Source organism: Arachis hypogaea, chromosome 11, assembly GCF_003086295.3.
Source record: "Arachis hypogaea cultivar Tifrunner chromosome 11, arahy.Tifrunner.gnm2.J5K5, whole genome shotgun sequence".
NCBI classification, from domain to species: domain Eukaryota; kingdom Viridiplantae; phylum Streptophyta; class Magnoliopsida; order Fabales; family Fabaceae; genus Arachis; species Arachis hypogaea.
Window position 1 is genome coordinate 27,714,663 of NC_092046.1, and position 14,214 is coordinate 27,728,876.

The window sequence follows — 14,214 nt, forward strand, 5'->3', positions numbered from 1 at the left end:
AATTAATTTTTTTCTAAATAATATCATAATAAAAAAATTATTCAAACATTAAATTAATAGTATAAATTTGTTAAGTGAATAAGTATCCATCATGATACATTATACTATAAATATATGTAACATATTAAGTACCCACTAATATTATCACCATTCTATTATTTATTTGGACTAATTTCACTACTATTATGAGTATCTAAATATTTAAAAAATAATATATTATCATTTATTTGGACTAATTTCATTGCTATTATGAGTATCTAAATGTTTAAAAAGTAATATATTATTGGCATAAAATGAATATATTTTAAATTTCTTTAAAAATAAGTAATTTTTTATATAAATCATAGCTACTAAGAATACATTTGAATAAAAATATAATAGTAATAATTAAAACATAGATCTAAACGAAATACTTAGTACTCATAATTTACAACATTGTACGAGCAGGGGTGGAAAATGGGCTAGCCCACCTGGCGCCGCCAAAAATTCATCATTTGGCGGGTTGACCCACCGCCAATTTTTTTTTTATTAATTTTTATTATATTAAACCATTAAATATTAAACAATATATATAATTTCATAACTAGGAGTGGCAAATGGACCAAAATCTACAAGGTCGGTCCGCATAATAATTCGCCAAAAAAGATGAGTCAGGTTAAAAATTTGAAACCACCATAATTAAAAAGTCCACCGCACCGCTTAATCTGCTGGTTTTGGCGGGGCGGGGCAAGCATGTCTCTTTTTTTATATAATTGAAGATGTTCTAAGTTATAATTTGGATTATATTTTAAGTTTGATTGATTAGAGACTTAAAGATATTTAATTATATGTTTTGGACAATGTCTGTTTTATTTTTTACAATGTTATTTTTATTATTTTATTTTAAAAAATTTGGTTGATGATTATGTTTATTACATATGTAGAATTATAGAGACTGTTTGTAAATTTAGAAATTATAATTTTTTATACTTTTAGAAATTATAAATTTATTGAAATGACTGTGAAATTATATATATTGTTTAATATTTAATAGGTTATTAATTAAAAAATAAATTAAAAAAAAAAAGAATTGGAAGGCTTAGCCCGCTAACCCGCTGTTAGGTGGGACGAGAAGGAATTCGAAACTGCTTCACTAGGAGGGGCGGGGGCGGGGCAGCCTACCAAATGGCGAGCTTTTGGCGGGCCAGGGTGAGCTAACCTGTTTGCCACCCCTAATCACAACCATTTCAATAAATTTATAATTTCTAAAGACATAAAAAAAATATTTCACAAACATTAAAGTCTTTATAATTCTAAAAAACATAATCATCAACCAAGTTTTTTGAACACAAAATAATAAAATCAACATTGTAAAAAATAAAACAAACATTGTCCAAAACATATAATTAAACATCTTCAAGTTTCTAATTAATCAAACATAGAACATAATCCAAATTATAACTTAAAACATCTCCAATTATCATCTTCAATTACCAAAAAAAAAAACGACGGGCCTGCCGAAGAAGCCTGCCCCATACTATCTATAGCGATTTCAAATATCCAGCTCAGTCCGTCTTTTTTGGCGAGTTATGCAAGCCGGACCGGCGGGTTTCGGCTCATTTACCACCCCTATGTAGGAATAACCTATCGTATTTCTCTGCCTTATACATGTAGCAACCCATTTACCAACGACAAATTCTAAAATGGAGATCAGTACCAAGACGAATTAGTCTTTGACAAATACCGTGAAAAACAAAAAAAAAGCATCGTATTTATGTATTTTACAATTAAATTAGATAGAGTAGCTGAAGCAAAATATTGATGGTCAGAAATTTTGGATATGTGTCCATCTCTATTTGTAATATCTTTAAATGAGTTACTGTATTAGCTGGAACATTGAACATAGCAACTTGATTTTTTCGTCTACTCGATAACTCTCACGCACGTCTTTTGGTGAATTGTTGTTGTCTCTCTGTTCTTTGCTCATATTTAATTTTCGTCTCCTAATATATTCTTGCCAAGTCATTGAGGATGACAGAGAGGGATGCTCAGGATGCGAACCATCTCCGAAAATCAATGAAATGACTCAACAAGAACGAAGATCTAGAACTAGAAGCCTCTTCCATGTTCTCTCTCGAAGTCTCGAGTAAAAAATCATGACTACTTTCGTTGTTCCCAGCATCTTAACTTCAATTATGCAAACTGAATCTCTCATCACAACTTCTTTTATCTCATGGTGAACTAATGGGTTCATTGACTCTCCTATCAAGCTTCTTTTCATAATCTCCATCATGCTACCATCACTTTTTAGTTCCAATTTTATTCACCAAGGGTATGGATATGTTGATTGTCTTTCAAGTGTTTAATATTATCATATTCATTCCCATAATTGACAACATCCTTGTATGATCTTCGATCCCACTTCCTTCTTTCAATTCTTTCACCATCCCCTGATTTCAAGATCCCTCTCTCTCCAATATTACCATTTTTGTCATGGTCTCCATGTCCTTCCTTGTCTTCGACGCTTCCATATTTAGCCTCAGCAAGACTTAGTTTGCACCCCCACGCTCTCCAACCGTCAAGCTTTTGAATTGCATTCAGGGCTTCTGTTCTTGAAGCAAATCGAACAAATGCAAACATGAGTGGTTTGCTACTCCTCGTCTTCTTTGACAAAAAACATCAACCACTTCTCCAACTTCACTAAAATTCTTAGTAAATATATGTTGGATTTTTTGGACTCCCTTCTTATGTGGAGAAAAAGCATAAATATTAGTATCCAAACCCATGAATAGTTGAAGTGGCTGATGTGAGTTAGGGTTAAGTGAGAGAGGTCTCATTTGCAAGGAGAACACCAAACACTAGAGAAAAGAGAAGAGAGAAAGTTATTTTCGCACATATACAAAGTTGTCTCTGTAAATTGGTTGCTTTAGTTTCGTTAACCGTTGGATCGAGCTCAAATTTGAACAGTGTGTTCCACATACCTAGTTCTTTATTTTCACCGTTCAGATCTTTGATTCCATATCTGTAGCTAGAGATATTGGCCACGCACAGCAGCTCTATTTTTGTGATATTTTCATCTTCTTGTTCTTGTTTTGTAAGCTTTGAAGCTTGAGTTGTTTGGCTTGTTGTATGCACATTTTGTACAGTAATTTATGACTCTCTTGTATCCTATTTTTTATCATAGTGAAGTTATTTCCTGGTCTTGGTGACTCGTGGTTTTTACTTCTCTCATTGATGAGGTTTTTCACGTTAAAAATCTTGGTGTGTTAGCTTGTCTCTAATTTCTTGTTTATGTGATTTTTCCGCTGGTATTAATACTCGTTATGAATAGATATTATTGCTCCTCTAGTTCTTGCAAGTAAGGAATTGTGTGTTTTATTTCTATCAATTGGCATCAGAGCTCAGTTTTTGGTATTTGGTTATAACTTGCTTGAAAGATGGAGACAAATAATTCTACTAGGATGATAAGTTTGAATGGCACTAATTACCATCTATGGAAGGGCAAAATGAAGGATTTTTTGTTTGTTAAAAATCTACATTTACCCGTATTTTCTACACAAAAATCAGAATCTAAAACAGATGAAGAATGGGAGTTTGAATACCAATAAGTTTATGGTTTTATTATGCAATGGATGGATGATAATGTTTACAATCACATTGCTAATGAGATTCATTCTAGGGCTTTGTGGAATCAAATCGAATCCTTGAATGCTTCCAAGTCTGGCAATAATAAATTGTACTTGTTGAATATGTTGATGAATTTGAAATACAATGAGAAGTCACGACTATTAGATCACTTGAATGAATTTCAAGGAGTTTTGGATCAGTTGTCAAGCATGGGAAACAAGTTTGAAGATGAGGTTCAAGGATTGTGGTTGCTAAATATTCTACCAGAATCTTGTGAGACATTTCATATCTCTCATACTAATTCTGCTCCGAATGGTAAAGTGAGCATGCAACTTGTTAAAGGTGGCATTTTAAATGAAGAGATGAGAAGGAAGACGCAAAATTCTTCGTCACACTCTGAAATGTTAGTCACTGAAACCAAGGGAAAAAATCAGAATAGAGGTCAAAAGGGTAGAGGTAAAAGCAAGAGCAAATCCAAGTCAAGATATAAGAATGTTAAGTGTCATTACTGTCACAAAATGGGTCACGTTCAAAAATATTACTTTCTTTGGAAAAAGGAGAACAAAGAAAAGTAAGAAAAGAAGGATGATGGTGGTAATGATCATGTATATTCTATTTCAGATGATCTTCTTACTGTTGATATTGTTGATTATGAGTACAAGGTCAATCTTGTTTCTGATGATGAGTTCAGCTGGGTAATTGATAGTGGCGCCTCAATACATGTTACACTGAAGAAGGAGTTCTTCACTTCTTATACTCCAGGTAATTTTGGAGTGCTTAAGATGGGTAATGATGGCTTAGCCAAGGTTATTGGTGTAGGAGATGTTTGTCTTGAGACTAATATGGGAATGAAGCTGCTATTCAAAGATGTTAGACACGCTCCAGATGTTCGCTTGAATTTGGTTTCAATTAAAAGGCTTGATAATGAAGGCTTTGTAAACACTTTTAGCTTTGGACAATGGAAGCTTACTAAAGGCAACTTAGTGGTGGCTCGAGAAAAAGGTACTTCAAGTTTATATGCGATGCATGCCATGATTGCAAAAGGTAGTGTGAATGCGATTGAAAGTAAAGAAGTTTGTAACTTGTGGCATAGACGACTTGGTCATATTAGTGAAAAAGGACTTAATTATTTAGCTTGAAAGGATGCTCTTTCCGGTTTGAAGAATGTAGAGTTGGAGAAATGTTCTCATTGCATGACTAGTAAACAAAGAAAATTATCCTTTAAGAAGCATCAACCTTCAAGAAAAACAGACTTCTTGGAATTGGTGCACTCCGATATTTGTGGTCTTTTGAAGATACGGTCTTTTAGTGGAGCTATTTACTTTATTACTTTTATTGATGGTCATTCAAGTAAGCTTTGGACTAATGTTTTGAAAACAAAGAACCAAGCTTTAGAAAAGTTCAAACAATTCCAAGCTTTTGTTGAGAGGCAAACAGGTAAAAAGTTTAAATATATTCGCATTGATAATGGTGGTGAGTATTGTGGACCATTTGATGAGTATTGCAAGCAGCAAGGCATTAGGCATAAAAAGATGCCTCTTAAAATACCTCAGTTGAATGGTTTGGCAGAAAGGATGAATAGAACATTAATTGAAAGAGTTAGGTGTATGCTTACTGAAGCTAAGCTACCTAAAGTCTTTTGGGGTGAAGCGCTACTTACAGCGGCTCATGTGATCAATCTGAGTCCTACAATTACTTTGGACAATGATGTTCTAGATCATGTTTGGTCAGGCAAAGACGTCTCGTATGGTCACTTGAGAGTCTTTGGATGCAAAGCATTTATTCATGTTCCAAATGATGAGAGGTCCAAGTTGGATGTGAAGACAAGGCAGTGCATTTTTATTGGGTATGGTCAAGATGAGTTTGGTTACAGGCTTTATGATTTAGTTGAAAAGAAGCTTGTAAGAAGCCGTGATGTAGAGTTTATTTAAGACTAGACCATTGGAGATATTGATAAGACAGAGAAGAGTCAATCATAAGAGAGTAGTGACTTGACTGATGTAGATCCAGTTCAGCCGCCTACTTCGTCAGAACTAGCAGAGAATCAAGATCAGGAGCATATGAAACAAAATGAGCCTTTGGTTCCTAATGACCAGGAGATGGGAGATCCGATTGATGCTCCAGTTGATGATGATGCTGATAATTAACCTGAGCTACCTGAACATCCACCAGGTTTCTATCCTAGGAGGTCTACTAGAGAGCGACGACCTTCAATGAGGTATCCTTTTAATGAGTATGTAACATTTACTGATGGATATGTTACCTTGACTGATGGGGGAGAACCTGAATGCTATGCGGAAGCTATAGAAGGCGACGACAATAAGAAATGGTTTGATGCAATGCAAGATGAAATGAAATCCTTGTATGATAATCAAATATTTGAGTTTGTGAAGTTGCCAAAAGGAAAGAAAGCTTTGCAGAACAGGTGGGTTTTTAGGTTGAAGCATGAAGAAAATCCTCAGTATCCAAGGTAAAAGGCTAGATTGGTGGTCAAGAGCTATAGGCAGAAAAAGGGAGTTGGCTATAATGAAATATTTTCACCGGTTGTGAGAAGATTTTCTATTAGGGCTGTTTTTAGTTTGGCTACAAGTCTTGATTTAGAGATAGAGCAAATGGATGTAAAAACTGCTTTCCTTCATGGTGATCTTAAGGATGAAATTTACATGGAACAACCTGAAGATTTCATGGTAAAAGGCAAAGAGGATCATGTTTGCGAACTGAAGAAGAGCTTGTATGGCTTGAAGCAAGCTCCAAGATAATGGTATAAGAAGTTCGAGTCTGTTATGACAGAACAAGGCTACAAGAAGACTATTTCTAATCATTGTGTATTTGTTAAACAGTTTGTTAGTAATGATTTTATTATCCTTTTGATATATGTTGATGATATGCTTATTGTTGGTCAGAATGCTTCTAGGATTGATATGTTGAAGAAGCAACTTACAATGTCATTTACAATGAAGGACCTTGGGCCGGCAAAGGAGATTCTTGGCATAAGAATCGAGCGTGATAAAAAGGAGAAGAAACTTTGGTTGTCACAGGAAAAATACATAGAGACAATGTTGCACAAATTTTAAATGGAGAAAGCAAAGACCGTTACTACTCCTCTTGCTACACACTTCAAATTGAGTTGTAAGCAAAGTCCATCAAGTGATAAAAAAAGAAAGACATGAAAAAAGTTCCATATGCATCAGCCGTGGGTAGTTTAATGTATGCTATGGTGTGTACAAGACCGGATATAGCTCATGATGTTGGTTGTGTTAGCCGTTTTGTTTCAAACCCATGAAGAGAGCATTGGAATGTTGTAAAATGGATAATGAGATATCTTCGTGGTACTTCTAACATGAAGTTGTGTTATGGAAGTGATAAGCCTATTCTAGTTGGTTACACTGACTCAGACATGGCAGGAGATATTGACTCTAGAAGGTCCATTTCAGACTTCTTGATCAACTTTGCAGGTGGAGCTGTATCTTGACAATCTAGATTGCAAAAGTGTGTTGCTTTGTCTACTACCGAGGCTGATTTTATTGCAAAGTGTGTTATTTTGTGATAGTCAAAGTGGTATACATCTTGGTAAAAATTATACTTTTCATTCTCGATCCAAACATATTGATGTGAGGTATCATTGGATACATGATGTTTTGGATGCTGAGTTGTTGGAACTTGAAAAAGTTCATACTGATGAGAATGGTTCTGATATGATGACCAAGGCATTACCAAGATGGAAGTTTGAAGTTTGTTGCCTAATCGCTGGATTGGCGGTTACCTCCACATAGGGGTGGAAACAGGTCAGGCTTTACTCTTAACAGGCATGGCCTGTCAAGTAGTTAATTGGCCTGAGCCTGGCTTGCAGCCTACTATAGGCTTTTTTTAAAGTACTAAGTCTAGCCTGTTATTCAGTCTGCCCTGACATGAAGCCTGTTAAAAGGCCTGATAGTTTTCTTTTTACAAAAATAAAAATATTATTTTTAAAAAATTATTTTTTAATAAAAATATTTATAAGTAATATGTCATATTTAATATTTATAATAAATTTTAAAATTTAAAGTATTTAAAATATACAAAAGTATTTATAATAAAATATAATAAATTTAAAATATCTCATAATTTTATTAATAATAAAAAATTATTTATATATTTAACAGGCTCAAATAGGCCTGAGAGGCCAATAAGGATAATTAGTGAGTTTGGGCCTGGCCTATTAATATATTAAGGCTTATAGAAGAGTCTGAGCATGTGTCTATTTTATAAAAGGTCAGGCCAGGCCAGGCTAAACACAGGCCAGGCTGCAGGCCCCTGACAGGCCGTCTGGCCTTTTTCTACCCCTATCTCCACATAGTCGTGAGGGGGAGATTTGTTGGATTTTTCGGGCTCCCTTCCTATGTGGAGAAAAAGACCAAATATTAGTATCCAATCCCATGAATAGTTGAAGTAGCTGAGGTGAGTTAGGGTTGAGTGAGAGAGGTCTCATTTGCAAGAAGAACACCAAACACTAGAGAAAAGAATAGAGAAAAAGTCATTTTCGCACATATACAAAGCTGTCTGTAAATTGGTCGTTGCAGATTCGTTAACCGTTGGATCGAGCTCATATTTGGACAGTGTGTTTCACATATCTGGTTCTTTATTTTCATTGTTCGGACCTTTGATTCGATGTCTGTAGTTGGAGATATTGGCCACGCACAACAGCTCTGTTTTGTGGTATTTTCATCTTCTTGTTCTTGTTTTGTAAGTTTTGAAGTTTGGGTTGTTTGGCTTGTTGTATGCACATTTTGTGCAGTAATTTGTGACTCTCTTGTACCCTATTTTTCATCATAGTGAAGCTATTTCCTGGTTTTGATAATGACTCGTGATTTTTACTTCTCTTATTGAAGAGGTTTTCCACATTAAAAATCTTAGCTTGTCTTTAATTTCTGGTTTATGTGATTTTTCTGCTGCCATTAGATATTATTATACTGGTGTTAATATTTATTGTGAGTGAATATTATTGTTTCTCTAATTCTTACAAATAGAAAATTATGTGATTTATTCCTATCAATATATTCACATCCGCTAAATTGAAATTATTAACCCGGTGAAATTAAAACGTGATTGAGAATTTAGAATTATGTTAAGTTATGATGGGTTGAAAATTTTGGATAATTCTTTAGTTACTGCATTATATTGTTACTGAAATCCATCTTTTATATAATTCATAAATGCACGGAAAAAAGAAATAAAAAAAGGGAGGATAAATTGTTAAAATATTTGTATTAATATGTAAAATGCATGTTTTTGTGTTAATCAGGGGCGCCAGATACACATACACTAGATTTGTTTTCATGTCATCACATGGCATCTATCTATAACTTCATTTTTCGTGCTAACTTGATCAATTACAGGTAGATTCTTCTCATTAACCATGAGTCATTGCATGTTTATCTTTTCATACTTGTTCATCATGGCTCATGTTATTACTTTTACATTTTCATGGATATTGTATTATCATTAAGCAGCAGTCACACAACCTTGTGGGTAGTATACTATTAAGCTTCAGTCTAATGAATTTTGGCTAGTATATTATTAACCTTTTGGCGAGAAGCCTAGAATATAATGATATAATGAAGTCATACGCTGTTCAATCAGTTTTTTCTTTTGTTTTATATTCTATGGCATTAACATTATATTATCATATTAAAAATATCAAGATTGGATTAATATATTATTGAGTAATATCTCAAATAGGTCTCTAAAGAATTTACCGTCGGACAGATTTGTTCCCAACAAAATTTAACTAAAATTTTGTCCCTGATGTTTTTAGTTATACACCAGATACGTCCCCATGGCAGTTTGACCCGGTCAGGACGTCCTATGTGGAGGTTAACAGACTGACGTGTCAGGTTAACTGCCACGTGTCACCTTCAGGACAATTTGGTCCCATCCAAGCTGGACAAAACGACGTCGTATTGGATCATGAGGCGAACGACGTCGTTTCGTGGAGGACAAATTCGTCTCTACCATGGAAGACAGAGTTGCAAAACGACAACGTTTTAAATGGGGGACCTATCTAACCTGTTCGAAGGGACCTATCTGCCTGATGATTATGTTTCTGTAGGGACCTATTTGTCTGATAACCTAATGTTTGGGACCTATCTGACCTATAATAATTGGTGACATTACCCTCAAATATATTCATTGTCTTTTTTTGGGTTCATTGAAAACACAAGCTGATGTATTTGGATCTGGTAGCTTGCAAAATTCTAATCCTCCCTCTCATGACATTTAAAATGAAGATTCTCCTTCACATGTCACAAAAAATGTCTCAGACAAGCCAAAAGTATGCTAATTTTGAATGACTTAATGCGTATGTTGAACGATGGCTTGGATCGGAGGAGAGAGTGAAGCAATCGGAAGATCTGTGTTGTTGAAGAAGAATGAGGATAGCCAACTTGTGAAGAAGCATACTATTTTTGCTTTGTTTAGGAGTATAATAATTAGGGACATTGGTAGTTGTAGTTGTGTTTTGTATGTATATGGTAATTGTTTAGGAAAATTTTAAACTGTGTTGATTATCAAATTGTTAGATTGAAATGTCTCATTATATTTAGATGGATATGCATGAAATCAATTGTGGTGAAATAGTATAAAAGAAACACATTGCTTTTGGTTTGAACAATCTAGATGCCACTGAGCTGCCATGGTCTCAGCACTAACACTATTCTGAGCCTTGTGCCGGATTACTGTTTGCCTTGGACGTCTAAAAGGTTGCTGAACCTGAAATAAACAAAATTATTATGAGGATGTTTCATACAGATTTCAACATACGCATTAAGTCATTCAAAATTAGCATACTTTTGGCTTGCCTGAAACATTTTTTTGTGACATGTGAAGGAGAATCTTCACTTTGAGTGTCATGAGAGGGAGGATTAGAATTTTGTAAGCTACCAGGTCCAAATACATCAGTTTGTGTTTTCAATGAAACCAAAAAAAGACAATGAATATATTTGAGGGTAATGTCACCAATTATAGGTCAGATAGGTCTCCAAACATTAGGTTATCAGACAAATAGGTCCCTACAGAAGCATAATCATCAGGTAGATAGGTCCCTTCGAACAGGTCACATAGGTCCCCCATTTAAAACGTTTTCGTTTCGCAACTCTGTCTTCCATGGTGGGAACGAATTTGTCCTCCACGAAACGATGTCGTTTGCTTTATGATCCAATACGACGTCGTTTTGTCCAGCTTGGATGGGGACCAAATTGTCCTGAAGGTGACACATGGCAGTTAACCTGACACATCAGCCTGTTAACCCCCACGTAAGACGTCTTGATCGGGTCAAACTGTCATGAGGACGTATCTGATGTATAACTAAAAACGTCTGAAACAAAATTTTAGTTAAATTTTATTGAGGACAAATCTGTTCGACGATAAATTTTTTGGAGACCTATTTGAAGTATTACTCTATATTATTTTTATGCTCGTTATTATGCTAGCATATAAAGGAGATTTTTTTATGGGACACTAAATTTCATATCTCGAATATCGGAAAAATTTAGGGTCACTCAACTATTATGATCGCATTAGTTGAAAGGTGAAAGCTAGAGATACATTCGTTTCATCTTTCATTTATTGAATATACCAACACTAGAAGATGTTACAATAATTCTTGGTCTCTTCACAAATAGTCTATTGGTTATATGATCATCAGACACCACTACAACGAGCTTGAAAGTGATCACATGAATGTATGAGGCATTATTTTGGGTGTGCACTTGGAGCGAGGAATCATAAAGGGAGCGACATTAAGTTGGCATGCTTTTGCAACTTAAAACGTCACATATGGTTGAATGTTTGAGTTGCTAGAGAAAGATGTTAAAGTGTCACATCAAGTTTGTTTCAAGGATTACTGAAACGTTGATTTGAATTTGAATGTGACATCCAAGTCGGTCCTTTTGTATAGCAGCGCTGATTTGTGAGGAGGTGGGGATGGTACCTACAAGAAACTCTAATGCATAAGTTAGCAAGAATTTTCGACAAATTTTTAATAGATTAGAACGTAAATATACTTAAGAGGTGTCAGTGTATTTATAATAGAGTTGATAACCACCTTTTTTAGTAGTTCCACCTTTATTCGTAGATAACTATTCTCTTTATTTTTGTAGTTTGTTAGGATCTATCTTTCAGAAAAGATAGAGATAGTTGGAGAAATTTATAGAACCCTAAATCCTAAACAATTATTTACTTAAATAAATATAAACAATCTCTTTTTATTAGTAAAGTTCATCCTCTTAAGTGGATTTTTCATCTTTATTAAGCCTGATTTTTGTGTTTTGAATTAAAGTATGAACAAAATTGCTATTTAAAACAACTTTGGGTGTGTTTGTAAAACACGTTGGAGAGGATAAAAGTGTGTTTCAGTACTTTGAGCGCTGTTCTTTGATGTTTTGTAACTTTTTTTCTCTGAACGCCAACGTGATTCTGCATCCCAAAAGCTCGTTCACTAGAAGCAAAAAATTATAGTTTCTGCGTTTACTCAACGCACGTTTAGGTTATTGCTAATTATTATTGGTTTTTTCATAATTTTTTCTAAATAAATACCGAGAATATTAAAACAATTATTCTATTTTTTGTGCACTGTTTACTATTTTAATTTTATGTAATATGTATTATTGTTCCTATTAAAAATGATAAAATAAAAAAAATTAATTATAAATAATAATAATAATAATATAATTTGTAAAAAATTAAAACCTAAAATAATAATAAAAATAAGATTATTAAGAGTACTTAAAATATGTTATTTTATATATTATTTTTAATTTAATAAATAAATATTAATTTTTACTATAAAAAATACTTAAAAATTGTCAATTTTTATATGTTATTTTTAATTTCATAAATAAATATTAATTTTTATTATAATAATAAAAAAATTATAATATACTAAAATTATAAAAAAATACTATAAAAAATACTAAAAATATATAAAAAAATTAAATATACTTAAAAAAAATAATATTATAATATAATATTATGGGCAATTTACGTTTTTAAATTGTTTGAATCCCAATTTTATTGTACATACATTGTTTCAAAAACGGATACGTAAATACATTGTTTCACTAATTTTTTTTATATTCATCCCTTCTAAAACTTATGAATGATAAAATAATTTATTTTTAGTAAAAAATAGTGAATTTTTCACTAAAAATAGCAAATCAAATAAAAAAATGCGCTAATTTTTACTAAAAAAATTATTTTATCATTCATGAATTTTAGAAGGGATGAAGATAAAAAAAATTAGTCTTAGTTTATATATTTTAGTACTTTGTCAATACTCACTCTTTGATTTGCTATTTAGTCTCATTTTAATAAGAAATACAAATAAAAAATTATTATATGCATATTTATATTTTTTATTTTATTCATCAAAATTATGATGTTATCACTATTATTTATCCAATCAATCAACTATAAAATACAAATAATTTTTATTTTTTGACATAAAACAATAAAGTTACACAAATAAAAAAAAATTCGTTTAGCTAGAACCTCAAATGCAAATCAGCAGCAAAGAACACAACCCATGTTTCAAACTCTCCTAGTATCTCTTGTATGGTTGATATAAATAAAAGAGAATGAAATGATTGTTAAAGAGAAAAATATATAATTTAGTGAACTTTTGGCTAAAAATAAATTATTTTATTATTTATAAATTGTAAAAGAGATGAGAATAAAAAAATAGTCTTGATTTATATAATTTAATACTTTGAGTATTGTATTTTTTTAATACTATCCTCCCCCATCCATTTGTGAATAAAACTTTACCTCTCTACATTTGGCCCCTCCATGGTTTATATAAGAAGCCCATTGACACATACTAAACGTAAACCGCTATAGGCACCAGCAGTTTACGCACGCACACCAACCTACATAAACCGCTGCTGCCAGCAGCGGTTTATGACCAACCAAAAATACACATAATCTGCGGCTGGTACTAGCGGTTTCTGTGCAATTGTAAACCGCTACTGGCAGGCAGTAGCGGTTTATATAAAATAGTGAAACAATGTATTTACGTATCCGTTTTTGAAACAATGTATTTACGTAAAATTGGGGTTCAAACAATTTAAAAATGTAAATTGCCCTAATATTATATTTTTTTAGTAATTAATTAATTATTTATCTAAGAGTGATTTTAACTAATATTATCCAAACAATATTTATTTTATCAAAATCAATTTTAGTAAAAATTGTCAAACATAAATCATGTTGGCACAAACTCACTTCTATCCAAAATCACTTCCATTCAAACTCCAGTTTGTCCAACGTGAATCCAAACACACACTTTATTTTGTGGTAAGTTTGGATTGACTGTGTATATTGAAGAAAATTTTTTTTGTGTGTTTTATACTAATAAAAAATCAAACTTTTTTTTTGGTTCACTCAACTGATTTTTTGCCATGAATTGGACTGTATTAATTTGGTGATTAGTTATTGGTTAAACTTGAATTAATCGATTAGTTTGGATTTTCAAAACCACTTCAATCGAATCAGGCTTACACCATTTTCAGAACATTTTTAAAGGAAATACAATTTGTCTCAGCAATTTCATTTTAATTTGTTTTTAAAAATAAT